Here is a 16,925-nt window from a genome sequence, read left to right on the forward strand (position 1 = left end):
TTATAATTTACATTATCAACTTGTTTTTTATACTATACAAACAATTTAGGCAGAGTATTAAGTTGCATACATTTTTTTAAAACATAAAAATGAAGCATTACTATTCCTACATTCTTATATTAAGCATTTCAGTAATTCAAGAATATATTAAAACAAGCTTCACATTTCACTCTATTAGAGAAAAAATCCACTCAGTAATGAAGGGAAAATTGTGGAAACATGACTACATTCCCTTTACCCCTGGCAAGTTAGAGGCATTATGGCTTTATAAATCCTTGATACCCTGATATTTTTAGTATGTGGAGTCCTTACATATATTTTGATCTTTTCTACAGCAAAATTTATTTTTCTTGATTGCAGTATACCACTTGCTGATACACAAATATTACTTAGTATTCAGTAGCCTAGACTCTTGAATGAATGGTTCATTGCCATTACTTAAAAATGTTAACAAAAAATATGTGCTCTATTAAACTTCAGAAAATCTGAAGTTTAACTCTTACTTAATTTGACAGAAGGGGTTGTTATTATTAAGCAAATACACCTTCTTTAAGTCATTTAAGTCACTGCAATCTTGTGTGTTGGGAAAAGCAACTTGTAGAGTCATTAGGATGCTAAGATATAAAAGAGAAAGAAAAGCACCAAGTATTAAGCATAATGATCTGCACCTGGATTCAATCACGACTGTTTTCCTAAGCGTCAACCATTTTGGAATACAAATTTCAGTGCTTGTGCAGCTGGAATATAATACTACTTTCCAGATAGTAGAAACTCTTTAAGAGTACACAAATAGACCGCAATATGATTTTGTGAGATGAAACTATGAAATTTACTGAGATGTAGCTTGTTTAGAAATATTCAGTTTGTTCAAAACTGGGTTTTTTTAAATAGCCTAAAAGTAAATACAGAAAAGATCATTTTATTGTCTGTCTGGAACTGATTTACAAGAAGTCTATAAATACAAGAGTGATTACCATCCAATGAGGGAGCTATTGCTTCTGTCCAAAAATAAGTTTCCCTATATGGCTCCAAAGGGTGGAAATTCTGTAACCAAAGGAACAGGCTTGATTTCCTACTTATCTTTTAATGATTTCCTGCAGGCAAAAACCTGAAGCCAAAATCCTACTGACATCTGTTTGTTGGTATGGGTCTTATTTAGAACCCCAGTACTTGGTAATTATTCATTATTTGTTGGCACCTAGGATTGTGCAGCATACAGTGTTTAGCAACAGTTGAGCTATAATGAATAAGGGAATAAACAAAACTGTTCTCCTAAACATGCATTTATATAAAGCATCAGCAAAATGAATGGGATAGTTTCTAACAATTTATTGCTAGGTAGTCACTGCTTAAAGCTCACATTTATCATTAACAAATGCAGGGAAAGCAAACTGTTAGCTTTTTTATTTTAAATCAAGCCTGATGTTTTAATGATCCAGTGCACTTCATATTATAATTTATGCTAATGCATAGCTCATCTTGAGCAATATTTTGTTTATCATTACAATATTTATTTTTAAGGTATCATTAATGTTAGGATAACAGACATCTGCTGAGCAGCCATCACCCAGACCTCACCTACCCCCACCTCCTTCTCTAGGGAAGTCACTAATAGACCCTAAGAAGCGATTCTGCTACTCCCACTTCCTGCCTGGCATTCTGCTCTCCCCACCTCCTGTTCTACTTTGTGTCATTCCACAACCTGGGGACCATGTTAAGCTTAATGAAATGGCCCAGCCAGACTTTAAACCTAAAAACTGCAACAACCAGCTCCAAATGTTTATCAGAACTGAATTCTCAGTGGGAGAGCCCCCTCTCCTGGAGATGGAGAAAAGCCACAGTCAGACAGTATAGCTTTATCTCTCTTCTCAGTAGCCAAGTGGAGCACATAGAACTGTCATCTCTCCACCCTGACCCGGGGCAGTTTTCCACCCCCCTGGGAGACCGGCTGTGACCGGACTTCTTCCGCAGCCTTTTGGACTCATTTGCTTTAAGTGACAATTTATTTGCCCTATCTGGACTCTTAATTCTGGGCAAGTAATTTGAGGTCATTTTCTGAAAGTTGTGCCCTGAACCTGTGTTCCCACAACGCATCATTGTACTGACTTGCTCCACAATTATGTCACTGAAGAATAACGTGTTTTTGGCTCAGAAAACTGTGTGAGGTTTAAATTTAGACTTGACACTAAAGAATTTAGGCAAATCACTTAATCTTTCTGAGCCTCTTTGCTAATGTCTTATATGGAGATAATGACATTATCTTGCCAGGACATGGTGGAGAATAATTTAATAGACATAAACTATATGACATCATGATCTTAAAAATGCCTTATGTTTTCCCTAAACCCTGCTACTTCTTGCATTTAATTATTTAATTTTAAGCAAAAATCCATGCTGGAAATGTGATGTTTAGCACTGAAAGAATACGCAATTCCAGTCAATTCAATTTAAAAAGAAGTATTCAGGCCAGCTACGTGCCAGAAGTGTTAGTTAGGCACTTTCCATGTGAGAATTGTCAAATCAAATATCTACATCATCCCAATGTGAAAGAGGTAAGGCAGACATTATTTCAAGTTATGTGCAATAAAGAAGGAAGAGACCAGAAATCTATTGTGATAAAGGGAGAGAGAAAAACCTATGCCATTTTCCAGGATCACAGGGTTCAGTTAAAATTCAACACTGTCAGAATAAGCCAAATATGAGCCTTGTTTGTGGTGGGCTGAAAAATGTCCCCAAAGATATCAGGGCTTAGAACCCAGAAGCTGTGGATTTAATATTGTGTAGAAAAAATGTGATTAAGTTAAGGATCTTGAAGTGGAAAGATCATCCTGGATTATTTGGGAGGCCCTAAATGCAATTTCATGTGTCCTCATAAGGGAATGGCACAGGGAAATTTGACACAGATAAAATATACAGAGATATACATGTTTAGAGAGGCAGAGATTGGGGTTATATGGCTGCAAGCCAAGGAATTTCTGGCAGCACTGAAAGCTGAAAGAGGCAAGGAATGAATTCTCCCTTAGAGCTTCCAGAGGGAGCATGGCCCATGGACACCTTGATTTTCAGCCTAGTGGTACTGATTTTGAACTTCTAGTCTCCAGAAATGTGAGAGAATTAATTTCTGTCATATTACATCATCAAGCTTGTGATAATTTGTTGCAGCAGTCTTAGAAACTAATGTGTATTCTTTAGTAGTGTTTTAGAGAAGTGGAATTGACTCATAAGTGATCCGTGATAGTTGAGGGGATAAACAATGGAAGTATGCCCCAATCTATAGGACCATAGAGTGATGTAGAACTCAGAATTTAGGGATGATTTTGATCATTGAATCATTATATAGATATTCCTTTTTGCTTTCTGGTATTTTGAAGTAGACAAAGGGAGATTCTTGAAATCTCAACATTATAATCCAGCTGCCCTGATATCTGAAATGATTGTAAAAGCCCTTATCTTGTGCCTTTGTGACTATTAGAGCTACTGCATCCTTTATCTGGTCATTTGCTTGTAGAATGAAGAATAAGAAGTCGGCCATTAATTACCTTCAGCCCCAGGATATTTGTAAATCATATCAGCTAGATTCTGCTATTGAAAGATAACTTGTCTCTCTTCCTTATGCTTTACACCTTTAGTACTGAAGTGATAGCTCTGCCTCCCCTCCTTTCACTTTATGTTCTCCTATTAAAATGATAATGAAAACACTGTCTCCTTTTCTGCTTTGAACTTGCTATTTGTAATGACCTCATCTCCCCTTGCTAAAATTCTTAAAAATCTTGAACCCCTAAACTCAGGGAGACAGATTTTGGGCCACTAGGCAATCTGCTCTCCTATTATGTGCCTAGTGATAAACTCTTTCTCTCTTTGAAACCCTGAGGTCTCAGGAATTGTTTTTGAGTACTTCGGGCAAAATAATCCACTGCCTTTGTCTGGTAACAATAAGGGAGTAACTTTTGAATCATAAACTATCACAAATGTTAAATTTGCTTGGGCATTGGCATATGTATAAAGTTTACAGGAATAACAAAGAATAGAAAAAGGAAACTCCCAAAGCATTTACAAAAATTAAGAAAATAATAACAACCATATCAGGCCAAGTAAATACTAGTTACCATTGATACTTTTTAAAGTGTGAACTTCTTCAACTTTGATAGAGAATCTGTGTGGGGAAGTTTTAAATTTTGAGGCCTAATAGTAAAGGTCAGTATATAAAAGTTTCCTGAGTATTGAATGGAAGCACTTACATGGATAAATGAATGGCCAATTCTTATATTAAAGAAGTATAAGTGATTGGTGTCCTTTACTTTCATGTTTGAAGTTTAGGCAGTGCAAAGTGGCTTTGATAATTCTCTTCATGTAATATATCTGCCTTAAATGGGAAGGCAACTTGTCTGGAATAGAGAAATGTGTACAAGTTATGGTGGAGTGCAGGCTGGTAGAGTGTTGTCATGGTTAGGGACATGTGTCAACTTGGCCAAGTTGTGGTAGCTCTTTATCTGATTGGGCAAGTACTGGCCTGTCTGTTGCAATGAGGACATTTCATAGGATTAGGTCATGATCACGTCAGCTGCATCCACAGCTGATTCCATTTGTAATCAGCCAAAGGGGAGTGTCTTCTACAATTAGTGATGCTAAATCTAATCACCGGAAGCCTTTTAAGGAGGACTCAGAGGAGACAGGACCCCCCCTCCCCACCCCTGCTTCGGCTGGTGAGCCTCTCCTGAGGAGTTCATCCAGACCCTCCATCGGAGTCATCGGCTTCACAGCCTGCCCTGTGGATTTGGACTCTGCGTTCCTGCGGTCACGTGAGACACTTTTATAAATTTTATATTTGCAAGTGTTCCCTGTTGATTCTGTTTCTCTAGAGAACCCTAACTAATACAAGTGTACAGAAAGAAACCATGTATGATGGGTGATAAAGACCCTGAAAGAAACCAAAGATGTAGTTAAGAGTTCCACTAATGGGGCGGGCCGCGGTGGCTCAGCGGGCAAGAGTGCTTGCCTGCCGTGCCGGAGGACCCCGGTTCGATTCCCGGCCCCAGCCCATGTAAAAAATAAACAAACAAACGAAATATAATAAAACAAGAAAATGTTTCCCTTTCTTCCTCCCTTCTTTCCTTCCTTTAAAAAAAAAAAAAAAAAAAAGAGTTCCACTAATGCACTAGAAAAGAAATTGAAGGAACATCAAAGCTATATCATTTTTTGATGTGTATATTACCTGTAGTTTTATTGAGGGCATTACTGTGTGATGAGTAGGGTGGGTAAGCATATTCTCAAGTTAACTCTTTAGTAAATTACATTTAGCCCTTTGCTTTGAGTATGTTTCATTTATCGAAGTGAAGATTTATGTTGCTTTTTCCTGAGTTAAAATTGCCAATTCACATATTTTCATGGGAAACAGTGTTTACTGTTGCTCTATGGAAATAGGATAGAAAAAATATATAGCCAGTATTATGAATTCCAGCCTATGTGAATTAGGGTAGGCACAGCCATTTTAGTAACAATACCTAGCCAATTTTATTTCCATTTGATTTTGAATGAGTTTATTCATGCGGAACAGGGAATATCTTCAAAGAGATGGAGACATAGCATTTTGGGGGAAGTAGAAAAAGATAGTGTTTTGACTATTAGTTGAGTTTCTAGAGTAACTATGGAAAAGACTCAACAAGTGATTTACAGCAAGATAATAGAGATCTTATTTGATGAGCTGAAGATTTGGGAGGCAATGTACACCAAAGGTTTAAAGTACAAAGGCAATGTACACCAAAAGACTATAGTTAGCTTTAAAAACAGCGCAAGAGAAAAAAAAAAAAAAAAAACAGAGCAAGAGACGAATGAAAGGAGTACTGGAGACTGAGTAACCACGTAAGGCAGAGTAACCTAAAACTAAGGAATAGTTTTAGACAAGAGAAAATGTGGACCAAATTAAGATAACAGCAATGACATGAAAAGCTTTTAAGGGTAGCTCAGTGGTAGAATTCTTGCCTGCCATGTGGGAGACATGGGTTCGATTCCCGGTCCATGTACTTCCCCACCCCAAAAAACAAAACAAAAATCTACCTAACAAGGAAAAAATTCAACAAATGGTGCTGTAATAATGGGATACTCACATGGAAAAATAATCAAATGTACCCCGCCACATAGCATGCAAAAAATAAATACATCTAGTATTTAGTATATAAGGTTCGTTTTGAGGATGCTGGCAAAATGGTAAAATGAGCAGCAAATTTATATACTGTCTTTATATACTCAATATATTTTCCGATCTGATTATTAAAATACTACTTAGATCTCCAAATTTGATTGTATCTAGTATTTATAGTGTTATTAACATATTTAATATTTAATAACCACTAATACACAAGTGATCAGAACTCTGAATGATAATCTAAATACTGAATCAAAACTAAAAGCTTTTAGTTTCTTGTTACAGTATATAGAATCATATAAATTAGCAGTACAGGTTATTCAGGTAATTACATAGCAGAAATTGTCTATTGCAGTAGCTAGAAACACCAATGTTGCATTTTATTATAATCCAATCCAGGTTAGAAAGAAAATTCTGTCACTTCAAAAATCAAACAGACTTTTGGTAAACATATAAGTGGGAAGAATTACTCAAAGTTTACTGACTATTGACTCATTGCCAGGAGATGGAATTTTATTCAAAAAAAATGTTACATATCAATTTGATTATTGATCTGGAGCAGCAATAGCCATGGAAACCAAATACAGCCTGCCACCTTTCCCTGTGACCAACAAATAAATCCCGTGCTCAGGGCCAAATGTGCCAGCCTGTCTCCTAGGACAGAATGATTAAGGTGGGCTTATTCCCTCCCTGGGGCCGTCTTGATATTCAGCTCATCCCAAGCGGATAGTGACCCGCCAGCACACTCTTTCTGCTTTTGTGCAAAGTGCATATAAACATAGCCAGGTGGAGGATATAAGTTTTTTGGCGCCTGGGCCATCCCCTAGTCATATCTGTTCCTGGCAGTGGGGAGTGGTGTCCTCCCATCAAGGTGCAAAAACATTAAGGGTGTGCATCGACCATCTCCCCGCAACTGTGAAGATTGAGACCCACTGGCCGTGAGGGGCCGAGGCTCATAAGTAAAGCAGACCTTGTTTTAGTCTCTTCTCTATGTGAGTAAATGTTGTTGCAATCAGTGCCTGCGTGAACCCTGCTTTTGCTGGGGACTCTCACACCCGGCAACCATGGAGAGGGTTGGGCTCGTAGGATGACCATTCCTGCCAGCAGGTGTTGTTATGCTCTTTGCTACCCTCCAGTCAGTGAGACTCCTGCCCTTGAGGTGGTAACAAGTGTCTCTTCTGACTGACAATAACTAACAAACGAAAAAGATGAGGTTTTTTTTTCCCCAGCAGTGTTTCATATCTGTAGAACATAAAACTCATTTTTTTTTTATTTTAAAACATTTTCTGAGCAATTATATGAGAAACTTATTCTTTTCATTGCCCTGTGACTTTGTATGGACAGTCATCTTTAGCATGGAAAATATAAAAAAGAATTTTTTAAATGACAAGGCAAAGTTCATTCACTTGCAAGGAACAACAATCTACTAGGAAAAATAAGAATAGTGGTGTGCTGGTTTGAAAGGATGTATGCACCCTAGAAAAGCCATGTTTTAATCCTGATCCCATTTTGTAAAGGCAGCCATTTCTTCTAATCCCTATTCAGTACTGTATGTTTGAATCTGTAATTATAACATCTCCCTGGAGATGTGACTCAATTAAGAGTGGTTGTTGAGCTGGATTAGGTGGAAATATGTCTCCACCCATTCGGGTGGGTCTTGATTAGTTTATGGGAATCCTATAAAAGAGGAAATGTTTTGGAGAAAGCTAGAGATTCGGAGAGAGCAGAACAATATAGCCACGAGAAGCAGAGAGGCCACCGGCCAGCAACCTTTGGAAATAAAGAGGGAAAATGCCTCCCAGGAGGCTTCATGAAGGGAAGCCAGGAGAGAAAGCTAGTAGACAATGCTGTGTTTGCCACATGCCCTCTCAGATGAGAGAGAAACCCTGACCCTGTTCTCCATGTGCCATCTCACTTGAGAAACCCTGAATTTCATCAGCCTTCTTGAACCAAGGTATCTTTCCCTGGATACCTTAGATTGGACATTTCTATAGACTTACATTAATTGGGACATTTCTCAGCCTTAGAACTGTAAACTAGCAACTTATTAAATTCCCCTTTTTAAGAGCCATTCCATTTCTGGTATTTTGTATTCTGGTAGCTAGCAAGCTAGAACAAGCGGTATAGTGCAATAAACTTGCAAAACCTTATTGGAGGATTTGGGGACTGGGACAAAATCAGAATGAGCCAGCTACTCTTTTCCCTCTCACTCTCCTCTCTGCTATTCATCTGATTTTTTCTAATATAACTGGCTATAGGTTACTGTTCATGGATGACTCACCCACATGCACGTGGGACATGATAACTGCCTAAACCTTGGCTTTACACTGAGCCTTCTATTCAGCTCTGACCATTAGCTGATTACATTCTCTAGACTGTTGTAATTTTATGTTCATGTATTTTTCTATGGGTTGCAATTCTAGTAGTAGCATTGATATAAATATGATACAAGGATACATAGGCACAAATACAGAAAATGAAGTCAATAGTTATAAAATCAATATAGATATATATAGTGTTGTTACTTATAATGTAATATAAACTTGAGTATATCAAAAAATAGTAAACTCAAATTAGGGCAATGCAATGGTGGTTCAGTGGCAGAATTCTTGCCTACCATTCCAGAGACCCAGGTTCGATTCCCAGAGTCTGCCCATGACCTCCCCCCAAAAAAATGCTGATAAAGTGAAATAAGATAAACATGACCCAGAAAAAAAAATTATAAGGACAGGGAAAAAATTCCCTTTAGCGAAATTTGAAGAAAAGTAAGCAAGTGACTTTCTGAGGAAATGAATAAATACCATAAACATAAGGAATCCTCTCCAGAGAACTGGATGAAATTATAGTCAGTTTGGATTGTTTTTAGTAAAATAATTGACTACAAAGCAAGATTTTTAGTTTTACTAGTATAAAGCTTAATATTTAGAAATAATTACTTGGATGAGTAGATATCAGCATGTAGAATCTTCTAGATAAAAAGATGATTTGTTTAACAGGCATACAATGCCTTTCTACAAAACTGCATATGATGAAGGTCTAATTATGAAGTTAACAGTGATACTGTTTCTCTTGATAGAGTTGAATTCCCTCTAGATTCTAGATTAATTATAGACTATTATTTGGAAGTACTAACTATATAGATTGTATATAATGTATAGGCTGCCCATTTATTATATAGATTATAAAAAGTTGCAGGTTTTTCTCTTCTGTGACCTATTTTTTTTTTAGTGAAATGGGTTTGAAGATATTTATTGCATATTTTATAACATTAAAGCAAAAGTCTGTATGACCTACTAGATTTAACTTCAATGTCTATCTGTCTAATTTCACTTTGTGACTCTCCCCTTTATCTCATTCTGACTTATTGATGTTCCATAAATCAGGGTGTTTTAATTTACTTTGTTGCTGAAAGCATATACCGTAAAATGAGTTGGCTTTTAACACTGGGAATTTATTAGTTTACAAGCATACAGTTTTGAAGCCATAAAAATGCCCAAATCAAGGCATCATCAAGAGGCTATTTTCTTCCTGAAGGCTGGCTGCCAGCAATCCTGGTCTCTTCTGTCACATCGCAAGGCATGTTGGTCTCTCCTTTCCCTTCCAGGTTTCATTGCTTTCAGCTTCTTGCTTCCCTGGCATTTTCTCTGTGTTTGAATTTCATTCTTTTTAAATAATTCAGTAAAAGGATTAAGACCCACACTGAATGTGGAGGGCCACACCTTAACTTAAGTAGATTTTCCAAAATATCTTACTTACAATGGGTCTACACCCACAGGAATGGATTAGCTATGTGCAATTTCAAACCACCACAAGGGGGTAATTCGCTCTCCACTCAAGGTCATTGCACTTGCTTTTCCCTTTGCCTGAAGGTCGCTTCCCCTGACACATATGTGACTCACAGATCCACTTCTTTCCATTATCTACTCTCTAATTCTCTACTTTTGTTTGGCAAACATTCCCTCAACACCTGTGGAAGATAAGTGTCCCTCCCATACTCCTCCTTCTTGATTCCACACCTTTTTCTACATAACTTGGCAGGTCTTCCCACTAGAAGTAGAGTAGACTTCCTTATTCCTGAACTTGAGAGCAGTCATGTAACTTCTTTTGGTCAGCAGGATATTAACAGATGAAATACAAGTAGGAGCTTGAAAATGCATGATGTTGGGCATTCTCTCCTGCTCCTTTACAGTCAGTCACCTGGAGAAGTGCTTCCTTGGGTGGCTTTTGCTCATTTTGTCTGGGCCCCAGAATAAACACATGTGAAATAGATGGGAACTTGACCAGCTAAAAGAGTACAGCCACCACTAGTCAACCCTCAGGTCACCAAAGAGATGTGAGCAAGATTAAATAAATTTTTGTTTTAAGCCACTGAGCTTTGGAGTATTTTATTGTACACCAAAATAACTGAGGCTTTACTTCATAAAAAACAATATATCCACCCTTTACCCAGCCATAACATTTATTGACCTAATATGCCATACCTATCAATGTTTATCTGTTTATTATATCTTTCCCTTTCTATACACCCCACTGAAATATAAACTCCATGAGGGCAGATGTCCATTTTCAATGTTATCTCTATAGTGTTTATAAAACTGTATGGCACAAACTAGGTGATTATTACATAAATTCTCATTGAGTAAACCATATTTTAAAAGATTCTTAACTTGGAGCCATAAGTGTTTAGTATATAATTCTCTGTACTATTGTGTAAATTTTAGAAACTTAATAATAAAAAATATGGCATGTTAGCCGTTAAAATAATCTATCAGAATTATCTATCAGAGAGAAATGAAACAAAATAAAGTGTCAATGGCTGAGAGATTTCAAATAGAGTTGAGAGAATAACCTGGAGGTTATTCTTATGCATTATATAGATATCACCTTTATAGTTAAGAGGTAATGGAGAGGCTGGAGGGTAGAGCCTGAAAATGTAGAGCTGTGTTCCCGTAGCCATGTTTCTTGAAGATGATTGTATAATGATATAGCTTTCACAATGTGACTGCCTGATTGTGAAAACCTTGTGTCTGATGCTCCTTCTATCTACAGTATGGACAGACAAGTAAAACATAGGGATTAAAAATAAATAAATAATAGGGGGAACAAATGTTAAAATAAATTTAGTAGATTGAAATACTAGTGATCAAAGAAAGGGAGTGATAAGGAGTATAGAAAAAAATAGGAGAAACAAAGCCTAAAATATATTGGGTAGATGGAAATACTAGAAATCAATAAGAGGGAGGGGTAAGGGGTATGGTATGTATGAGTTTTGTTTTTTCTGAATTGATGCAAATGTTCTAAGAAATGACCATGGTTATGAATATACAACTATGTGATGACATTGTGAGTTATTGATTATATACCAAGAATGGAATGATCATATGGTAAGAATGTTTGTTTTTGTATGTTGCCATGTTTAAAAAAAAATTTTAAAGAATTATCTATCAGAATATTTATAAGGAGAATAATGTATAGGCACTTATTTCATATTCCACATTACTCAGAAGTAGTTCATCCAATGAATAATGAATGAATAAATGAAATGAATAATTTGAAATCCCAGAAGAAAGTATTTTAGGATTTGCATAGATTTCTTATCTCTGCCACCTCTTAAGACAGATTTATTTTTTTCTTTTGAGTGGTGACAGTTTCAGAGGAAAACGCAGGTTTAAGAAAAATTTATTTCCTTTACCTATTAAAATTTTGAGTAGTCTTTTACTTCAACTGATGATTTTGTTAATAAATTATTTTATGCATCTGAGATAAAGTTCATATCTAGATCACTCATTTTGGTGAGCTACCTTGGGGCATCTAGACAAATTTTCTTGATGAGAGACAGTAACTGTTGACAATGGAATGGCATGGTAAGCAGTCTTGCACTCTGGAATATAATGTATATATAGCATAATTTCCTAAATTCATACATTTTTTCATTTGTTCCTTCATTCAACAAATATACTCAGTATTAAAGATGCAGGAATGAATAAAATATAGACATTCTCTTCAGAAACTCACCATCTAGAGAACTGAGACTCTTAAATATATGGGGATGCAAGCTAAATGCTGCTTTAAGACACCCTATCGAATGCCCTCATAAAGATTAAAACATACCTTGTTGTGCTGGTTTGAAAGGAAGTATGCCCCTAAGAAAAGCCATGTTTTAATATAAATCCCATTTCTTAAAGGTAGAATAATCCTTATTCAATACTGTATATTTGAAACTGTAATGAGATCATCTCCCTGGTTGATGTGATTTAGTTCAGAATGGTTGTTAAACTGGATTAGGGGATGACATGTCTCCACCCATTTGAGTGGGTTTTGATTAGTTTCTGAAGTCCTATAAAAGAGGAAACATTTTGGAGAATGATAGATTCAGAGAGATTCAGAGAGACTCAGAGAGAGCAGAGAGTGCTGCAGCACCACGAAACAGAGTCCACCAACCAGTGACCGTTGGAGATGAAGAAGGAAGACACCTCCCGGGGAGCTTCATGAAATAGGAAGCCAGGAGAGAAAGCTAGCAGATGATGCTGTGTTCGCCATGTGCCCTTCCAGCTCAGAGAGAAGCCCTGACTGTGTTCGCCATGTGCCTTCTCACTTGAGAGAGAAACCCTGAACTTCATCGGCCTTCTTGAACCAAGGTATCTTTCCCTGGATGCCTTTGATTGGACATTTCTATAGACTTGTTTTAATTGGGACATTTTCTCAGACTTAGAACTGTAAACTAGCAACTCATTAAATTCTCCTTTTTAAAAGCCATTCCGTTTCTGGTATATTGCATTCCAGCAGTTAGCAAGCTAGAACACTTGTCATACTTTTGCCCATAAGTGAAATGAAAAAGTCAGATATAACAGTATTAGCTGCTAAATTTCTTGACCTTAGAATATGTCCTTGGACATCAGAGCTGAAAGCTATCAGGGCCAAACACTTCAGAATCCAGAAAAAAACGTCAGTAATAGAGGTTTTACTGTTTTCATCATCACTGCTCTCTGGTGTATTTCTCTGCTCTCCACATAATGATCTTGATGTTTTTCAGACATGCTAAGCATATTCCCATCACTCAGCCCCAGAATTTGCTTTTACCTCTACTTGGAAAGTCCTTCTCCCACATATCTCCAAGCCTCATTTCTCATCTGCTTCAAGTATCAAACAAGAGTTCTTCCCTGTTTTTCCTATTCATAATTGCAACTCTTCAGCCTGACCCCCCAATTCCATTGTCCTTGTTATTTTTTCCCAAAGCATTTATTATCATTTAACATCCTATACATTTACTTATTTATTTTGGTAAATATTGTTTCCCTTCATCAGAATATAAACTATATAAGGTCAGGGATTTTATTTTGTTCAATACTGTATCACCATATACAGAGTAGCATTTGGCACAAGTAGACATTTAATAAATATTTGTGAAAGCAAGAGTGAAGAAGGGACAGAAGGAGGGAGGTAAAGAATATTCTGTCAAAGTACTATTACAATGATGAAAGAGTAATATATTTACATGCCCACAAGAATTAAGTATGACAATTTTTGTAACATTTTTGTGGGCTAATGCTAGTATATGAAGTTGAAAAAATATGTACTTAGATGTCTTTGTCCACTATGGACAGAGAAAGCCTGCATGGCCATCAAAAATAGTCAGGAATGACTAAACAGGTGCTCAGAAATATCTCATTTTTCATGTGCCCTATGAATTCAGTGGTAAGAACTTGTATTTAAGAACTAGTACTTAAATATACAAACACATTTATAAACAATTATTTCTGATGGAACCAGAGGAGAAACAAGGAAACATGATGTTGGTGATAATAGAAACCAGAGAAAAGGAAACAGAAGAGTTCCTGACAGCCAAGTGATCATAATGAGCAAATCATTTAGGATGGAGTCAGGCTCAAAGGCAGGCTGTGATGATCAGAGCAGAGGGATTCAGGGTCCATGGGAGGCTCTGACTCAGAAAGCTTGCAAATTCTTAGCAGCCCAGTTAAATAGTTCAAGTGAAGTAATTCTGCAGAGAAAACTTTCACTCAAGGTCTGGATAGTAACATAACTAGAGGTGCTAGACATTATTCTGAAAGATAATCTAATAAAAAAAAATATACAGGAAGAGAAGCTGAAAAGAGAGAAACACCCAGAAAAGTTTAGAGAAAAAGCCACTGATGGAGAAGTCAGGAGCTAAAGCAACAAAACCTGGGAGAGAAGGGCCAACAAACATCACCTTGTGCCTTGCTGTCTGACAGAGAAGCCCAAGCTCTCCAGCAACCAGTCTTCAGAGAAGCTTGGTGTGTGCAGTGAGTTACACAACTCAGAGTGAAAAAAAAAAAGTGTTTTAGAAAAGTCTTCAAAATAGCCAGCAAATAATTTAAAAACCATTGGATGTGAAAATCAAATTTTACAATGCATATAGTGACCTCAGTTCTGTGACTGACGAAGTATTTCTCGAAGCCCAGAGTCAGAATATTACAACTTCACCCGTGTTTATGGAAAAGATTCCATTGGAACCATCTATAATGTGCAACGTAGCAGAACTAAATTCTGTCAACCAAGCTGGAGAATATGCATCTACAATTGGGTCAAGAGCCTATTTGCACCTAAGGATACACACCAGTATTTACACTGCCTGAAGCCCAAGAAGGAGTTTGCAGAGAAGGCAGGCATCATGAAGAGAGTAACTGTAATTGAAAACTTGGATATAGTGTGGAAAACAAATCTAGGTGAAAAGGGAAGGTTACAGACCAGCCAACTTCAAAGAATGGCTCCAGGTTATGGAAATGTTAGGTTGTCATTGGAGGCATTTCCAGATACCCTAAACCTAGAAGAACCTTTTCATACACCTGAAGAATAACAAACTGCAGCAGTGAAAGGACTATGGATCTTGTTTTGGAAATGTGCGATATCAACTCTATGCACTGGTGTGACTTTTCAGGAAGACAGCTTGGAAAACCACGTCTAAATTCCTCTCTCTGCCTTGCCCTTGCTCTCCTGTCTTCAGTACGGACTACAAGTATGCTTTCTTTGGAATAATATCAATATTTGGGGATGTTAACCTATCATCATTTGCCATACGTCTATAGTTTCTCTGGTAATTACCAATGAATGAAAACTTAAGTCTATAGCTTCCTCTCAACAGAGCGTTTCCAGCTTAAGACTGACAGACACATTCTTAAAGAGAACATATGAATGTGGTGGCATTGCACAAGTCTGTGTGATATCTTTGGCTATTAAAGCAGAAGACTGAAGAAAATTTCCAATACTATGTTTTCCATTTAGTTTCTTAGAAATGCTTTCTGTATTTTTGTCAGTTTGTGAATCGATCAATTAATGGCAAAAATAAGTATGCATTATTTAAATGTCTTCCCTTTAAAATTGAGTGCTTTAAAATATTAAATATTTGTTCTAAAAAGACTCCTCTACTGATTTATCTTATGTTATATTCTAAATAAGCATTTGTGGATTCCCTATACACATTATCTCATTTTGTTCCATTTTAGATGACCATTGAAGTTTGTTCTCCAAAATCTCTACACTTAAGATCATTTTTGTCTAGCAAACATCTAGTACAGAGGTCACCAACATTTTTCTACAAAAGGCTAGCTAGCAAATAATTTATGCTTTGTGAGGCATACCATATCTGCTACAACTACTCAACTTTGCCATTGTAGGATGAAAACAGGCAGAAAATTGTAAATGAAAAAACATGACTGCGTTAACAAAAACAAGCCAGCTGGTTTTCTGGTTTGCTAATACCAATCTAGAAGATAAAACTGTTTCTTAGAAATTTACAATTTTCATATTAAGTTTATTTAGAAAAATTTGTCCTTACCCCCAAATTTTCCCTAACTCCTAAGTCAATAGAAAGAATGTTTGTTTAAAAAAAACTGAGGTAGTCCTTAATTGTTTTCAAAATCTGTGTTTTGACTGTTGTGGTATGTAGGTGTGCTTGCATATACATAGAAAGTAGAGTCTGTTACTAGAAAACAGATCAGAATTGGCTTCATTTTTTAGGTTGTTATTACTGGTTAACTTTTAATTAAATAGACTAATAATTTTCTAATTCTAAGCCAAAAGGTCCTGTTGTTGTTTTGTTCTCTCTCTCTTTTTTTTTTTTTGTCATTGAAAAATATGCCACTCTTTTTCATAAGGGACATTTTGAAGGATTCTCTGCCTCTGATATTGATCTTAAACTTCAAATCATGTATTAATATGGTAAAATTCTGTCTCTGTGTGACTTGTTTACTTAGGTCATGAAAAAAACTGAGGAAGTTAAGGCTGTAAACAACTTTGGAACATGAATGTAATAAAACATTTGGATATTTTGTCAGGAAAACAGAACTTATGCTGTTAAATAGAAGTTACCCTATTTCAGTGAGCTGAAATTCAAGAACGCATACATCATTTTTTAAATGTAAAAGTACATTAAGTCAAATACAAAAATTGGCTTTTCTTAAATGCCTATTTATTGCCATAACGATTGATCCATAATGAAAGCTCTGTTCAGAATTGGATTAATAATTCATGAAGTGTCTGTGCAAACTAAAGCTCAAGTAGTACAAAAAAGAAATATATGAAGAAGACAATTTTCCTTACAGATTAGAAAGAGTAGCTAGCCATAGAATTTGGTGGTTAATACCTCCAGTCAGTATCAGAAAAAAAACACCCATTCCATAAAGACCTTTTTAGATAGAGGACTATAAAGAAGCAGGGTTACTGTCGATCTAACAAAACGTGTATGCATAGACTGTTGAAGTAAATGGCATGTATCTGAAATCTGTAGTTCATGATTTTTATTAAG

At 36.4% G+C, this 16,925-nt stretch overlaps 1 pseudogene; it reads left to right on the forward strand.

Moving 5' to 3' along the window:
- Positions 1–15,371, forward strand: part of LOC143680237 (trafficking protein particle complex subunit 13 pseudogene) — a 117,012-nt pseudogene extending 101,641 nt beyond the window's left edge.
- The last annotated feature ends 1,554 nt before the right edge of the window (positions 15,372–16,925 follow it).

This window comes from Tamandua tetradactyla, chromosome 4, assembly GCF_023851605.1.
Source record: "Tamandua tetradactyla isolate mTamTet1 chromosome 4, mTamTet1.pri, whole genome shotgun sequence".
NCBI lineage: Eukaryota > Metazoa > Chordata > Mammalia > Pilosa > Myrmecophagidae > Tamandua > Tamandua tetradactyla.